The sequence below is a fragment of the Pinus tabuliformis genome, chromosome J, assembly GCF_031772625.1.
Source record: "Pinus tabuliformis cultivar Carrire ecotype Pingquan chromosome J, CPIR1, whole genome shotgun sequence".
In the NCBI taxonomy this organism is placed as follows: domain Eukaryota; kingdom Viridiplantae; phylum Streptophyta; class Pinopsida; order Pinales; family Pinaceae; genus Pinus; species Pinus tabuliformis.
Genome location: NC_142295.1, coordinates 453,417,336 through 453,436,156, shown reverse-complemented (window position 1 = coordinate 453,436,156; position 18,821 = coordinate 453,417,336).

Below are 18,821 nucleotides of genomic sequence, written 5' to 3'. Positions count from 1 at the left end.
TAAGAGGGCTCATACCCAACTTTTAGAAAGAAAAGTGTTCTTCGACAGACCAACATGCCAGATTTATAGGTGATTTCAAATTCAAATCCGACCATTCCATCCATTTTCTGATCATAAATGCATCTTTGGTGGCATATCTCCAAATATTTTCACCATAAATGTCACCTACCCACTCCTCCTAACAGAATTTTCGCTATCCAATCATGAACAATGGCTTCAATGGCTACTTTTAGACCCATCTACATGGCAGCATCCTCCATGGCACAACCCTTCTAGCACACCTCCTCCTGGAGCGCAGTTTGCTTTCCTCGTGCAACCCCCTTATTGTGGTTTCCTTTTCTTCGGGTAGTGTAGTTTATAGTCCTGCTCTCCCTTGCAGCTACCTGGAGAGCTAAGACTATCCTTCTACCATATAGCCATTGCACAGGGGTAGGACGCCTTGTATACAACTTCAACCAGTGGCCATTCAGCTGTCTAGGGAACAATTCACCATTCAACTTTACGAGCTGAATTGCGCCACCATTCATGATTTCCTTAACAACATACAGGCTGAACCAATGCATTTGGAACTTTCCAGGAAACTTTTTAAACTTACTATCATAGAGAAAAACCAAATCGTTCACTTTCAATGTCTGTACATTAATATGCCTATCATGTCAGGCCTTCTCATGTTCTTTTTGCACTTTCTGGTGAAATCCTACAAGAAACCGATCTTCTTCAAGCTCTAGTAACTGCGCGAGGCACTCCTCCATGGTCTCGCGATCAACCATCTCAGTCAATGCTGTGATCTGCAGACTTGGAAAAATTTATTCCATGGGCCTCATTGCCTCGATCCCATAGACCAACCTAAATGGAGTTTGGCTTGTCAACTTCCTGCACACCATTCTATATTCCCATAGAACCACCGGGATGCATACATCCCAACTTTTTTCCTTCACGTTACAAACCTTTGTCAACGCATTCTCCAGAATCTTATTGAATGGTTCCATTGTACCATTAGCTTGGGGATGATAGGGCATACTCTTTTGATGGTACACTTGGAATTCTTTGAGCATCATGCTGATTGTTTCATTTAGGAAATGTGTACCCATATCACTCATCAATACCTTATGGCACCCAAACCTCTTTAAGATGTATTCAAATAGGAACTTCCCAGTGGTAGTAATAGTACAATCTTTCACCGATTGCACTTCTACCCATCTAGTTAAGTACTCCGTCGCAGTGATAATGTACCGCGCACTTGTCTTCCTTCCCAGTGGTTGTATCGGACCTACAAAGTCAATTTCCATTTGTTAAATACTTGTAACGAAACTTGAGGGTTCAAGGGAAGTTCATCTCTTCGTGAAGGCTTGCCCATACTTTGACAAGCATCGCATGATTTACAAAATTCCTTAGAATCTCTATGCACTATCGGCCCCCATAACCTTGTGCGTAGAATCTTTTGCACAGTCTGTCTACTTGCATAGTGTCCTCCCACCACTCCTCCATGTGCTTCAACGAGGATACTAGCGCACTCAAACTCCAGAACATATCGGCGAAATATTTCATATGTTCCCATCTTATACAAGTGTCCCTCTATAATAGAAAAATTAGTAGTGCAGACCACCAATTCCTTCTTCTGTTGAGAAGAATACCCTTTCGGAGATGTTCCAGTAATCAGAAGTTGAATTATATCTGCAAAATGATCATCCACAATGCACACAACAAAGAGCTGCGCATTCGAAAATCCTTCTTCCAAATTGGTTGGTTCTTCACCTATCTTAATCCTGGATAGATGATTTGGTCCTGCATTCAATCGTTCGGGATTCACAATCACTTCAAAATAATATTCTTGGAACAACAACCATCTATAAATCTCCCCCCCAACACATGCTTATTGAACAGGTACTTGAGAGTGGAGTGATATGTGTACATTTTGAAGTGTGCACCCAACAAATAATTTTGAAACTTTTGCAATGTGTATGCCATCACCAACCCTTCACACTCTATAGTCTAATAATTATTTTGGGCTTTTGATAGTTTCCTACTTGCAAAGGCTATTGGATGATTATATCACCTTCGCCAGGCTGGGTTAATACCGCACCCAACGCAATACATGAGGCATCTACATGCACATGGAACTCTTTATTCCAATCTGGAAATAATAAGATGGGTGCAGTCATCATATTTTCCTTTAACACATCCAGAATTTGTTGACACTGCTCATCCCAACAAAAATTCGCATCCTTATTTAATAGTTTCTCCATCGGCACAGTTATCTGGGCATAAGACTTGATAAACTTCCTATAGTAGCCTATGTCGCCCAGTGTTACATGAAGCTGCTTAACATTCTTGGGAGATTCTAAATTCAAAATCACTGTTATCAATCCCTGCTTGTATACTACATGGTCTAGAAAATTTCCAAAAGGCATGCAAAATATACATTTCTTCAAGTTCAATGCGATCTGGTATCTGCAACATGTATCCAACATGAGGCACAGACTTTTAACATGGCGCTTTACCAATCTGAACACAGTCCAATCATCAAAATATACCTCCAAGAATTTATGAATAAAATCCTTAAACATCGCGATTATTACCCTGGAGAAGATTGCGGGTGCATTCTTCAGTTCGAATGGCATCATTGTATATTGAAAGCAACCCCATTCTGTTGTGAAGGTTTTCTTGTTGCGATCCTTCGAAGCGATCTCAATCTGATGGTATCTTGAGAACCCATCAATGAATGAATAAGCCTCCTTTCCTCCAAAATTCTCTAACACTTCATCTATAAATGATGTTGGAAAGGATCATGAACACATGCATCATTCAACTTTCTCAGATCTACACATATCCTAATTTCACCCTACTACTTCTTTTCCTGAACCACCATGGGACTCACCGAATCATATTCTTCAACTGGTTCAATAATGCTAGCCTCCAACATCTTATCAAGCTCTTTGCGTACCTTTTCTTTATACTTCGGATTGAGCCAATAAGGTCTCTTCTTGATGGGCTTTGCATTAGGTTTCAAAGTAATTTTCATTATGCCCAAATCTCCTATAATACCTTTTAGATCCAAGAACTTCATTGGGAATAGATCATGGTATTTTCACAGTAGTTCATCCACCTTATCAGCTGTATCTTCATCCCAATAGTCTCCTATCTTCATGAACTTAGGCTCTGCATCGGATCCAATATTTACTTGTCGGGTTTTCAGCAGCTTTGTTACATTAGGGTTCTCTATCTAAGGTCCTTCAACCTCGCGTTGTCCTTTAGTTTCTGGAATGTTGATTTTTCTTGGATCATCCTCCTCTTCTTCAGTAGTCATATTGTAGCATTCCAGTGCATGGTGCAATTGTGTACTCCAGTCTAGCTGTACCCATTCCATCGGCTCTTCAGGCATTCTAAAAATAGTGGCCTTAATTTCTTGTAGCACTTCATCAATGCATTCAAATCCATCCTCAAAGTTGAAAGTTAATAAGAATCTTTCCCTCAAGATATCCCATTTGCCCGTTTTGTGGTGTAGCTCTGTTTCCAAATACCAGTTCATTGGAATATATCTAAGGTGTGATAAAAAACATGTACCCACTCTAGTTGAGGTTCTTCACCCCAAGATTTAGTCCACCATGCCAAGTATTCATGTGGATCATCCTTCCCACTATACTTCTCAGTCATTTGGATATTAGCATATCCAAACCTTAGCTTCATCATCCATTTGTATTCCTTCCAGTCAGCAAAGCTTTCCTTATGCATACCCCACCATTGGGTGGGCTTAGCGCACAGTGCCAATTATAGTGCCTAAAATCAATGTTCCACAGGCACCTCCTTTTCAAATTCATCCAAAAAGATATTAACATCATTCAAACCATCATAGTGCGGAAGCTTTCTTACCTCTATGGATACGCACTGCAGTGATTTGGTCATCATATTGCAGCGCAACGTAGATACTTCATGCAACCGATTCTGCGAGTGCTCGAGTTCTTCATTCGAGTCTGAGGTACAAGAACTATCCCTATCCCACATAATTCTGTCTGTCGGCCGTAGGATTGATCCAATCTTCGTATCACACTGAAATCTTGTATATCTAGTCTAGATCATCATCATTTTCCACAAAGTCGCAACAGGCTCAATATAGTGCACTTCTTCAGTAGGGTCAAGTGGCACAATAACCCTGAGCGCCTTCCTCTCAAATGTCATCTTTCGCTTCTTCATATTAGTCATCATATCCATATCAAAGGTCCAATCAATTCCTAGTAGCATAGGGTAAGGATTTTTGTCATCGACTATTTCAATTACCTCAAAGTCAGCAAATGCACTCACTCCTTCAATTTCCACTGTTACCCCATATAGGTGCCCCATAGGAATAATCTTATTTTAATTAGCCATGCGTAATCGTATAGGATACCATTACAATGCAGGTCTCCCCATCCTTTCCCATGTCTTCTTAGGCAGCACATCCGCATCAAAACCCAAATCTAGGATGACTTGGTCCATTTCATATTCTCCTATCTATGCGGTCAGCCTCATCTCATGCCCTGTCCACTTCTTATGATTTCTTAGTTTCCTCATAGCACGTTGTTTTGAAGGAACCTTAATATTACTCACACAGTTGTCTATTGGCTCTTAGAGTCCTTCTACTACCTTCTTATCACGCAAAAACTTCATATAGGTCTTTAGAAAAGTAGCTAACAACGAAGGATCCACATCTTGCACTTCACTGTTCCCAGCTGATTTCTCTTGACACTCGAATGTAGAAGCTTCAGCGAAGTTATTTTTAGCCTCCATAAAAGTTTCTTTATCCTAGTTGAGGTCAAACCCGACTTCCTTTTCAGTGGCCTTGTGCACCCATCCTTCAGTCTCCGACTACTTTCTCTTATCTTCACCCATGACCATATCACTACGTGTTACTATATTAACACTGTGATATTCTTCGCATGGTTCCACCCTCATCATCTAGATATTTTGCATAGGCTATTGGGTCTACATCTCATTTTCTTGCATCTTTTCTATAAGGATCAGGCAATATTCTATCACATGATCGAATTGTCTGCAATATTGACAAGATGGATGTGTTTGGTTCTAACAGTCACGCACAAAATGTCGAGCTTCACCATAGTTATAGAAAATAACTTGTCCATGACCTCTGCTAGCCCCTCCTCCTCTTCCTCTTCCACAACCTTGGAATCCTCCACACATTGTACCCACACCTTGATCCAGAGGCCAAGTTTCTGCCTGCATTTGATAGGTAGGGGTTCTATCCATCATTAATTCATAACTTCGGCAATGATGCTCATCATGACCTGCAAATTTGAGAAATTGCAAAACAACTGTTGAGGGATCTATAAAAACTTTTGTACCAGATGACAATTGTCTATCGCATGTTGTCCTATAACTTGATAGATAGTGCACCATGGCACTGCTCCTACACTTAGTCCAACGGTATTTTCCGGCTTCAGGGGGACATCCCCCCCCATAAGATAGTTCTGATAAACCAGGAAAGGGTCCTTATCATGCCCATGACCCTTACATTTCAAGCACCAAACTTCAGCGCGCACCTTAGGCTGAGCTTCCTTTCCCTTCTTCAGGCTCTATAACTCCAGGTGCAGACTTACTAGCTGTGAGTGAATCTATTATACTCTAATGTTTGTATCTTGTATTGGAGAGCCTTCTAATCTCATCGCGATCTCCACAACTTACGCTTGTGTTGTTATCTTCTATTGTGATAATGGTAATCTTAAGTGGGGCAACAATGAAGCAATGTACCAATCTTTGTGTTGTTCGTCTGTGATGTTCATATTAGCTTGCCAGATCAGGCATTTTAGCCTCTAATCAAAATCCCATGAGGATTCATTCACCACTTGCTTTATCTCCTTAAACTCTGCAACAGATTGCGCCTGAGATTTAGGCTTCTTAAAATCACGGTTCAACGCTTGCTGAGTATCTTCCAACGTCGCTATAGGGTGATCTTAATAGTACTTGATATACCAGGTAAGCACTCTATCCTGCAGTGCTATGACCAGATGTGCTTCCTTTAGATTATCATCAGTGATCTTCTCCATTGTCCACACAATATCTGCAACAAACCAAAATTTATCGGGGTCTTTGCTCCCTACCCCTTTAAATATTGACATCTTCATTGCATTCTCCATGTTGAATGATGGAGGTGGAGGTGGAGGTGGAAGTGAAGGTGTAGGTGTATGCGGTGGAGGTGGAGGCAGAGGTGGAGGTGAAGGTGTAGGTGTATGCGGTGGAGGTGGAGGTGGAGTGGATGGATGAGGTATCTGCGAGATACCCTGACATACCAACTGCAACACACTCAGCAGTGTATTCAGAATCATTCCTTTGTCATCGCTTGAAGAGGATCCCAATAGCGGACTATATTCAGAGCTCGCTTCTCCATTCCTTCTGAAGGGTTTTCCACTTTGCGTAGTCCCAAACATCAAGGTAATGGCATAACCTGTTTTTCACACAACAACATATTAATCAAAATTTTCAGGGATTTTAAATACTCACCTCTCGGTCCCTTGAAGAGCTTGCATTTTGCTTCACTATAACTGATGGATATATCGATCTCAAGCTCAGTGACAAATCCCCTAGTACGTGATCAATCCAGTGATCAACGACCCACACAATGTTGTTTTCTGAAGCTTCCAAGTGCCTCACTAGCTCTAGAGTCCATACAATAGGGCTATCAAGTCTCCACATACTCTAATTGTCTTCCAATCTAGACAACCATTGGTGCAATTCACAAGGGAAGAAACATAAAAAGTTTTCAGTTTCATCTGAGTATAGGTATCTACTAAACCACTATTCCTTGAACAACCACGAGTTTCTTTTCTCCTGAGCTATGAATGTGTGTTCCTTTCGGTCGAGCCACTTCTCAATTTTTTTCTTTGTTGGGAACCACTTATTTGACATCACACATTCCTCAGATTGATCCCGATCCCGACAACAGAACCATTTGTTGGCTTAAGGGGGCCTGACCCAGGTTCATAGTTATTCACACCAACCAACAAACCCTTAACCGCTGGCCCTTTTGGCAGCAACCTGTGTAACACTGGTTGTAGTCTCACCCGAAGCACTATTGGAGGATTCTAGAACTAGGTTTCTACATCCAAAGGCCTGTGTGATAGTCTTCCTCAAGATATTATATCTTATATTTTCCTTTGCGCAAATCTATTCCTTCCGATTTTCAACTACTGCAATTCTATTGTAATGATCTTCAGACCTTCGTGAAGGTACCTGATTGTACTTAACATGCATAAAAGATACAAATTCACTATTTTCGCGCAATAAACTGTATATTCTGAAGCCCTTATGACCTAGATTTTCCGTCGCGCAGATCTATCCTTTCCGAATATTTAACTAAATCAGAACTATCTAGTAGCTTCCTGATCTCCGCGAAGGAGGTTAATTATACTTATTATGCATAAATATTACAGATCTATCCGTTTCGCGCAGAAATTAAGCATTAATTCATATAAAATAGATCATCGAGCGAAGATATATAAACTTAACATAAATAAATAAACAAGGCACAAATGCACAAATTCAACTCAAAACAATCTTTATTAAGATGTAAACATTCAAATATAGGCTTCCTATCCCTGCGCACCTGGATGCAGGGGCCTGCGCAGTCAGCTGCGGACTTGCAAAGGTCTTCATGCACTCAGCTGCAGGAGCCTTCCCCTTTTGCCTAAGTACATGAAACAAACTTTTCTTGCCTTAGCACCTTACCCTTACAATGATTCCTCACCAAAAAGTTATTCCTTTAGGCTCGCTATGACTCACTATATATAACATTTTCATTACAATACCATGGCCTGCGCACCATGGGTGAGTCTCAAAACCATCTTATCACCTACCCATACAAGGGACCAATGCCCCTTTGACTCTTACTTAGCTTCACGCTCCGCTTCCAAATTTCGTGGAGACTTTACATTCTTTCACAAAAATTGTTACAAAAAGTGACTTAACTAACAAAATTTAACCCTATGGACCCCATCCCAACAATCTTAGCATTACTCATTCAACGTCTTAACATCAACTAGTTACTAGTATGGTTCTTTGACTTTCATATAGCCTCTTCCAATCTATAGGTCGTCTTTCATATGTGTGTGTGTGTGTTGACTGAAGAGAACTTTTTATACTTCTCTCGATCTACTCCTCAAATCTCACAGGGTGGGTAAGATAGTGGGACAAGTTTGCCTAGTGTTTTATGCCCTAAATTTATGGCTAGTTGAAATAGAATTTACAATTTTTTATGATAAAAACAAATTTTATTTATAAGGATTTAAAATGGAAAATAAAACTAGATTTAATATTTACAAAAATATTGTTGAAATTTCATAAAAATATTAGAAATAAAAGGTTGTGCATAGAAACATCAGTGAACAAAATTAAAAGTTAGACATAAAATAACAACAAACTGGTTATTCTTTCAGAATTTTGCAATCCCAAAAATTATAGAGCCTCAACTACGCCAAATTTTATAAATTTATAAGAACAAACTGCTTGAAAAAAATATAAAATTATGCAAGAAATATATACAATAAAACATAAATAAAAAGGGTTGATTTATAAATAAATATCTATGAGTATAGCAAAACAAAAGGGGATATCCCAGCAAACAATCTTGGGCATATTAGATTCTAATTATCTGCAATGCAAAGAGGTCATATACAGATACTCCAAAAAGAAATTAATTATGAAACAACACTCAAACACCTTGGGATAATCTAATACAATTATAGACAACCCTTTTTCTTTGCAAAATTAATGGTTGTTAGAATTAGTTAAATCAAGACCTCAGCTTCTAACAAGAAATACAGTTACCTAAAAATATGTGCTCAAAAGTTGAGTGGAGTTTCCTTTTGGACTGTATCTTCCCTTTGAAAATAATCTGCTACCACATTTGGTTCATAGGCCCCCTCCTATTTTTATGGCTATTCAAAGTAGTTAGGACGTTAAACCACTTTGGAAGTTCGCTAAGGCTTAATTTCTAATCAGGTAGTGATTAGAATATGAGGATGGAGTTTCTAAAGGGAAAGTTAAATTAAATTAACTTTTAAAATAATTATGTTTTAATTTCCTAGTAGGTGGGACCCTCCTAATCCATCAAATAAACCATTTGATATTTGACTTACCGATATAATTTATTTTCTCAATAATAATAATTAAAACAATCATTGACCATGCATATACATGCCTCCAAGAAGAATATGACAAAATAAGCAATGCTATTATAAATCATGTTGTATATAACATCACATCCCTCTAATATAAAGGCAAAATAACGTTGTCCATATGTATTCATGGATATCCAAGTAGAAGTAAGAGGAGGAGTGTGCCAAACCATCATCATAAAACGGAAAATGAAAAACACCTTGTGCCTCCCATGATTCCCCTTAATCACCAATGATCATAATAATCAATATGAGTGACATCTAACCATCCATGTATATAATATCATGTAATAAAGTTGTAGTTATGCTAAAAATAAGCGATGAGAATCGAGAAATAAACTGAAATAGTATCAAAACTAAAGCATGGTATATCCAAAAATAGAAATATAATATGAAAATATAAAAAAAAGTATTACTTAGGCCAATGTGATGGTGCACTTTCAACTTGTTGCTCCTGCTGACTATGATGGGGATGAGAGATAACAAAATGAGAAGAACCATGAGAGGAATTTGATCTCATGGCTTGGGCCTTTTGTTTCTCAAGACTGGCAGCAGGTTGGGGAGGCTGGATAGTAAGTCTAGAATATTGAGTTGTAGTTTGGGTAGTGGGCATAACATGTGAGGTAGAAAACTATAATTTTTGTGATACATGTGCTTCTAGAGAGGGTGGAGGGGGAAGAAAAGAACTATTGGCCATTCATGAACATATCATAAAGGTTGTTGCTAAATGATATTATTCCATCCATCATTGGCAAGGACTACATGTGGAGTTGAAACATGAGGGGCCACTGGAACACCAATGTTGAGCATGTTATGAATAAATGGTTGTGGGGCTTGAACATCAAGTTGACAAGTCAAATTTAAAACACCAGTTTGTAGCAACTATATTAACTCTTTTAAGTCTCCATCAAAGTGTACTGAGACTCTTGACCTTCTATCTCTTCTTCGACCTAGACCTTTGTCTCTATTTTTTCTTCCCCCTCCTCTATCTCAATTAAAAAAACTCATGTTGTAAAAGAAACATTGTGTTATTTGCAAGTCACAACAAGTTAAAATATTTGAGCATTAATAAATCTTATATTACATGAGTTTTAAATAACATGAACTTAAAAGAAAATTGTAACAGGAAAGATAATTACTGAGTACAAAATCAGACCAAATTTGTGCTTAGTAAAAACATCATGGTCATGGGTCTATACAATATCGTAACATGAAAAGGAATGAAGGAGTAACAATAACTAATATGGTTTGGATCATTTCTAAATTTTACAGGGGCCTAATATACCGTGATAATAAATCACTGATATAATATATCTCTAATTTAATGTATAAGAAAGTGACTGAGCTTAAAAAGGGACCCAAAGTCTCATGTCATAGCCATATAAAAAATATACCTCGCATGAGTTTTTTAAATAAAATCCTTTAGAAGTGATGTGGTCATGTCTACAAGGGTTATTTTTCATTCCTAGAATGCATAATGTTAGCCTCCTATACCAATAGGTTTTCATTTCTCATGATTGACAGTGGAAGTGCCAAAAATGGTCACCTTCCGTGGTACTAAGGTTCCATTTTTGTGAAAGAAACAGACAGTTAAAAAATGTAAAGAGGGTATGCCTTAAAAGAATAATCAAAAGGCAAGAAAATGAACTGGTCAAAAGAAAAAATAAATGAAATGAACCCCAAATAAAGACCATGAAAGTGGCTAATCCAAAATGCCACTGCTACTTTGATGGGTGGTCCAATAGCTCAAGCTGGGCCATACCATGTTTTAAATTGCATGTTTTAGACTAGAAAGGAAGTACCTGCTCAAATAGTTCAAGCTTGACAGATGACTAGGTGGATAGAGAAAGGAAGGAGCCCAACTGCTTAATCTGGGCCCTTGGAAGTTATAAGGGTAGACTTAGATAGGAGGACAGCAAAAAGAAAGGAGAATTATCAGGGTTTGCAAGGCTAAGTGCACCCATCCAAAGGAAGAAAGAATGTTAGGCATATTAGGCAGGGTAGGCAGTTGAAGGTTGCAGAAAACAAGATCTAAGCATATGACATGAGAAAAATCACATCTGATCTCACGAGTAGGAGAAAGGCAAGAGCAATGGCCTATTTGGCAAACTACCAAACCATCACTAACTTCCCTCATCCCCTTCAAAAGTTTCTTACTAACATCCCCTTGAGCACTGCAGGATTTGCCTGAACAGTCCTCCTTACATTTCTCACTTATAAATTTCATGTCAAGTTGTGACTTCTCTCTCTGAAAAGAAGCCACATTTCTTGTGTAAAATCATTCTTCACTCCCATCTGCTTCTAAAGCTAAGTTTACTCATTAAACTTAGCTCTTTACCCCTCTCTCACATCCTCAATTCATATTAATTTCTAATTTTACTATATAAATCCCTAAGTGCTACCCCTCCCCCTACTATTATAGCATTCTATGCAAAGAACCCAGAAAATATATAAATATCCCCCCCCCTTTTAGCATTATAGCTAATTAGCACTTATATGGGAGACATTAGTCCATCAGGGACTATAGTCAACCCTTACTTGGGAATTACTCTAACCCCTGGTTAGATTAATAGCCTACACTAAACCCTCTCCTACCCTTTTTCCGAAAAAACCTATGAAAAATCCCCCCCGCGCTCAAACCTAATGTTAAATCTTTGATTAAACCCGACAGGTTAACCCATATGCGCTTTAAAACCCATAAAACCCTCCTAACCCAAAGTTCTAAACCCACAGTTTTTAAATATTATTTTATTGCTTGGCGGGTCCCCACCCAAACTTGCACGCTGGGTCGGGGCGCCTGCCAGCCGCCGATCTTCCCCTGCCCCCAATCCAAAGGTGGGCGGTCAATCTCATTTCTGGACCTGCCGTGCTTTAGCGTCCGGGGAGCGGGTGGTTTTGCTCCCGTATGCTGGACGCGTGGCGGCCACCGGGGTTGTTCGGAGCCCCTCTCCCCATTACCGCCTTTCCCCAATAGCGGTGCAGGGAACCCGGAAACCACCCTCCCGCAATCCGCCTCCCCTGTCGCGTCAGTCCCGCGTCATGATGACGTCATACCCAAAGCCCCCGCCACCGCGCCATGTCGCCCTCCACGCCATCTTGTCGCCCCCGCGCCCCTCCACCGTGTCCCGCCACGCTGGCCTCCAACTCAGCACCCACGTCATCATCCGTACCCGGGCCCCGCTGATGACGTCATGCTGACGTCATCGGCGGAAAAGCGCCAAAGACCCATATATGTCGAATTTGTCGTTATAAACGCGCAATTGAACCGTTTTGTGTCATTTTCGCTGGAAAAGAGAGAGAGCCGTTTTACTCGTTCACTCCAAAAATTGCCTCCACGCTGTGAATTCAAAGTTTGGGACGCCGCCACTTACCAATTCAGCTACATTCTCCATCCATTGCTCAACCCGGCAGCTCTCGGCGCTATTTATCCAGGTATTTGCCGAAATTTACCTATTTTTCCCGTGTTCATGCCATTTCTCTGCAAAGTTATCCACTAAATACCTGATAAATCCTAAATTAAATACTGTCATTCAGTAAATGCTGGTCCAAAATAATCCACATTGTCCCCTTGTTCAAAATTCACTGTTGAACAATCATTCTCGGCCTTAATTTGCAATTTACCCTCCAACTGCCCGGCATTGTTCCCTTTTGCCGAGTACATAATTGAAGAACTGCATTTCACCAGCTTATAGTCCTGCCCCCCTCTGCAATCCATCCTCACTGTTCACAATCCTTGTGAATTTACCAGAGCAGAGCAGAGGCAAGTATGCTTAATCTACTTACTCTTCTTTGAAGATATATCTGGCATCACTTGCATTCAGTCTGCCACCTGACTTCTAAAAAGATTTACAAGCTATTACATTCACACTGTTTCATTCAGAAACTGCATTCCAAAGACAGCACCTAAAGACTATACAATGGCTGCACCCACAGCTCTCAGTGTTGCCCCCATGAATCCACCTAACAAAGAACTTGAGGCCATGCCTCTTGCTGACAGAGATTACCTCATCCAAGACCTTGTGGGTGACAGGAACCATTTACAGACCTTCTAAGAATTGAGGGACAACTATTTGAGCAACAATGACACATATGGGATATGGGAATCCAATCCGCCTTACTATTTTCTCCCATCTATTAACATTTTTCCAGAAATCATCCGCTTATGTGCTGAGAATTATGATCCAAATCACAGAGCTGTCAAGTCTCCATCTGGGAGCATACTCTTCCACATCAATGCTGACTCCATCAACCAGATGCTCAACTTCAAACAAACTCAGCTGCTGTATCCCTTCTCCATGAACTATCTACTGGATACAGGTGCCAAGCTTTCCACTGCTGACATTGAGAAGATTACCAGGACATTTATGAGAGCTGACCGCCAGCCCACAGGGCCACCTCCTTTCTTGCATGTCCATTTTACTAATGTAGGCCAACTTTTGGTTGACATGATTTCCTATGTGTTGGGCTATAAAACCAGTGAGCACGTTGATGAGACTGTGCTAGTGTTATTAGCTGCTTATAGCCCAGGCCAACCTCCTGCCTACAAATATAACTTTGCTAAATTCATACCCAACAAGATACATGACCAACTCTTCAAAGTGGACAGGGAGGGTATATTCAAATATTCATCATATATCTACCACTTGTTCATGTATTATCAATCCGAGGCCTTTCAATGCCCTATCAAGAAGCTGGATTCTAGGGGAGAAAGAAGATCTGTCATCTTCTGGTCATCAGTTTTCCACCAAGTCCAAGATTCACCATATTCATACTGTGAATTTATTGATCAATTTGTCTACCCGGTCTCTTGCCTATTGATGAGATCCCCTCCTCCCAGAGTGTCATTTGAAATCCAGAAAACTCTGCAGCTGTCCAAAAATTATAAAATAGGTGATTGGTACCTATACCAAAATCATACAGTCATCAGAATTTATGGCTGCGAGCTCTGTCCATATAGGCTCCCAAGATATGTACCAATGAGACTGTTCGCCTTGGAGTACTAAAGGCAGCTTATTAACTCTAACCTCACCCACTTTCATAGTGCCAAGAAGAAAGCCCACCTCAAGTTCAAACACCACCTGGGCCCCTTTATCATGAACAAAAAAGAGGGATGGCAAGAGGCTGAGCAAATCCTCAGAGATAAATACAAGCTATCAAGAAGCTTCTGGTGGGTCCCTTATGACCCTGAAGGCTTCATCAGTGCTAGAAGAGTCAAGTACAGGCTGCTAGGCTATGAGCACTGTAAAATTCCACAATATGAGCAGTATGCCAATCAGCAAGAATGGTTGCAAGACACATTAGTTGAGGAACTAACTCAAGAAGAAATAATGCAAAGAAATGTCAAGGATTTGGAAAAAACTCTTGACTTAGATTCTGTGCAGCAGGTAATTTTCAAGCAGCCGCATCCAATTGGAGAAGGAACCTCAACTACTACAACTGCACCAGCCACCCAGGCGCCATCTGCAGCAGCATCAGGCACAGATAAGGGCAAGGGAATAATGGGTGCTGAAGAAGAAATAGTGAAAGAAAAGCCTGCCTCCTCAATTGGGTAGCAACAAGATCAAACCCCTCCACCACAAACAGAACCACCAATAGTGTCTGCATTGCAGACCCCTGCACATGATGAAAGGGGCAAGAAACGGGACAGAGAAGAGTCCACCCCTGCTAGTGGATCCTCCCAGCTACTGGAAGCCAAGAGGCAAAAGGTTGACTCCCCAGTCATAGAAGAAATAAGTGAGGAGATCCTTGAGAGTCCAAGGAAAGAAGGAGGAGATAGTCAGCAAACGGCTACAAGCTCTTTTCAACAAGAGCAAGGATTACAGCTTGGCATGGAGGTGTCCTCCTCCACTCAGCAGAGCAAGAAGCCTTCAAGAACCAAGGCTTCCTTCAAAGAGATAAAGGCACAAAATGAGCTGTTGAGAGTGGAGGTATACAAGCAATTCCTCAAAGCAACACCAGCTAAGCAAGAGAGGTTGATGTTAGTGTATGATATACAAGAGGAAAAGATAATCCTTAGCCACTTCAAACCCAAAGTACCGCAACCTCACTCAGCTGCAGATTTTGTAAAAGCAAAGCTGGAAGTCATGGCAAAGGACATTCACCCCATGGACCAGATAGAGCTGCACAAGCAAACGGGGGAAATGGCCTATGCCACCTTGGTAGACAGGGCCACAATGGCCCATGAATTGAAAGAATCGCTGAAGAACACTAACATTCAGCTAGATTTCGAGAGAATGTCCTCCACGGCCAAGGACAACAGGATTAAAACACTGGAGGACATCATTGTGGACCTAGGACATGATCCTAAGGACCCAAAGGGTGTGAGGGCCCTCATGAAAAAGAAGGAAGATGATATTGCTGCATTGAAGAAAAGGCTGAAACTGCTTCCCACTGAGCACCCCCAAACAACAGAATTGCAAAAGGAAAAAGATTATGAAGATCAACTCGATCTAATAATGCAGCTGAATCAAAAAGTTATTGATCTAGAGAAGGAGCTAGAAGAGGCACTGCAAGACAAACAAGGAGAATCAACCTCCCAACCTCCTCAAACTACCTCAACCACTGCCACCACTACAGAGGCAACAGTAACCCCTGCAACAACTACAGCAACAACAGAAGCAGCAGCAACAACAACAACAGCTCCTGAGTCCAGCTTAAACATGGATGAATTGACAAAGGCTATCAAAGAGCTGGAGCTTCAGGCAACCGAGATCAAGCAGGCCAAGGAAAAATTGGCAGAACTGGAGGCCAAATATGACAAATCAAAGATGACTGTAGCAGAGCAGACTAGAGAAATTAAGGCCCTCAAAGACAAAATAAAGGCCTTAGAGAAAGAGCTCAAACTTGAAAATACTCTGGCAGAAATAAAGAGGATCTTGTGGGCCCGGATTGACCACTCCCTTACTAGACAATGGAAGTCAATCAAGATGGTGCATGAACAAATGGAATTGATTGGCCAAGCACAAATTGAGAGCCAGAAAGCCAGAACAGTACTAGGGAACAGGCCTGAGCAGGCCAACAGAATGATAAATTTTCTCAACAATCAGACCAAGGAGGAGCTGGCAGCCATCAACATCATTAACAGAACAGATGCTATCCTTACAGCTAAAAAAGTGCTCACCCTCAGAAATTTTGTACAAACTGTAGAAAGAAAATGTCATGAAATGCAGGCTGAGGTGGATGAATACAAGCTCAAAATGGGAGCACTGCAAGAAAAGGGATTGCCCAGCCTACTAACCAGCACAGGAAGACTGCTCCCTCATGAGCAGTATGCTACCAGGATGACAAATTTTATTGAAAATCAAATCACTGCATCCGCCAGTACCTCTGAGGAAACAGGGCCTCCAACAGGGCAGGGCCTCTATGACAAGCTTGAAAATATATTTTTTATTGAACATGAGATCAATCACCTATTTGAGGTTCCTCCAAATTTTTATAGGTATACAGAGGCAGATGAAACCCTGGTAAAAATACGAAGACACCAACTGCCCAAAGAGGATTGGTGGCAGGCAATGCTGCAAATTTTGCCTCAATAATTTCAATTGATCAATCCTAGTCAGCTTCAACTCAGCCAAAGGAAAAAAACAGAATCTAGACAACGTACAAGGCAGCCGAAAAGGGTGACTCAGCATGAAGACAGCGACAGCAAGCCAAAACATAGGAAATGCACAAATTTTGGGCAGCACGGCTTCAGCCGACTCCATCGGTCACAAAGTCAACATTCTCTGACCATTTTGGACAACTAATACACTAAGAAGTTACTACAGCATTTATTTTCTTAGCTGCAATGCTCCAGGAGTTGGCACAATATTAATGAGCCATTAACTCACCAGCTAGATATTTTCTGATGTAAATTTTGTATATATACCTCCCCTGGCAACGTATTTGGGGTTGGTGATTTTCACTCTAAGGCAATATATTGTATACTTTCAGATGATCTAATCAAAAAGGCTGGAAAAGCTCAGTGTTTCTTGAATGCTTGATGTCTCGATGATGCTCTACGTGCTATTGCATAATTCCTGTGCTGTCTAATGGAACAATAAGTTTTCTTAATCTATGTTTTATCTTCTTATGTTTGTTTGAATCATATGCATGTTTCACCAATCTAACAATAGAGAAAAGGAATAGTACAGGATATGTTTGTTTACACCCTGTATTCAATCTCTGTCGTTGAAAATGTTTTCTTCAGAATTAATTATGAACATGAATTCTTAATTGCTCATGTTTGTATCAATTCTATAAATATGAATGTTATGCAGGAATTCTTCAGTGCTCCTAAGTAATATTCCCACTGTTCTCCATATCAGCTTACTGAAAGATCCTTAGTTGCCTTTCACGCCCTGATTCCATCACATCCAATTACAGATTTAAAGAATTGGTCCTTGGACACTTATCTGGCTCTGTAGCATCACTGTTGTATCAACGCAGACAGGTCAAGCAATTAAACATCACTGACTCCATGCCCAATGGCCTAGATCATCCTGCAAACATATATCTCTTCTGACTGAAATCATCATCCAGCAAAATTCAAAACAAAATCTCGAGCATCATAACTAGCCTAAAATATTATACAAACAAAGTTAAATCATAAAGAGAGAGCCCTCTCTGGTCATAGGCAGGCTAGAACCTGTGACCCAAAGATTGGTTAGTGGTTACCTCGGCCGTATTCCCTTGGGAGTCAAAGGGAACAACCTGAGTGTTAACATAATTGGCGACTCCGCTGGGGAACAGAGCGTATTTTTTAATTGCTGTCCATTTCTAGACAGTGGTTCCAAAACTTGAACAGTTCCTTAAACAGTTCTAAAATATTCTCAAAAATACCAAAAGCAAGTTCAGAAGCTAGCTCCTAAAAAGAGAACTAGGCACACCAGGTCGAATCCTGACCCAAATCCTCCACTTGTTTTCGACAATCCAAATTTGATCCATAAGACTCTTAGGAACCAGAACAATTTCCTGAATCTAGCCCTGAGGCAGTTCAGCAAAGTTCTATTCCAACCCCTGCAAAACCATCAGTCCACCTTCATATAACTCACTCTTCCCCCTCTTCATCATCCACTTCACAAAACATATTGTCTACACCCAACACACAAACTGCTATTGCTGTCCCTGTTGTTCCAGTTGTTCCCTTTCTACCAGTTGTCCCACCTATCCCCCCAAATATGGCTAATCGTTATGCTCCCCTTCAGTTACCTGGTAATCCTGGGGCCATGCCTCAGGACTACCAAAGTAAGATTACTTATTTTGATGGAACCAGTACGTACACTGCCTTACAGCATACCAAGAAAATGCAAGATTACTTTGAAAATTATGAGATAGATGATGATGATGTGAGAATGAAGATTTTCGTGCAAAGTCTGACAGGTGAAGTAAGAACTTGGTTCAGGGCACTGGCTGCAAATTCTATAGCTGATTCGGGTGCCCTTTATCAGTCCTTCCTGAACAGATGGGAAAAGAAAAAGGATCCTCTACATATTTTATCTGAGTATGACACCATAAGGAAAGGCCCACAAGAAACTGTCTTGGACTATTTTACTAGATTCAACACTATCTATAATGCCATTCCTCAAAATCTTAGGCCTCCACCTGATTTAGCATTGATTAAATTCCCTGATGGGTTTGATGCTGATATGGCATATCAACTAAGAGAAAGAGCCCCTG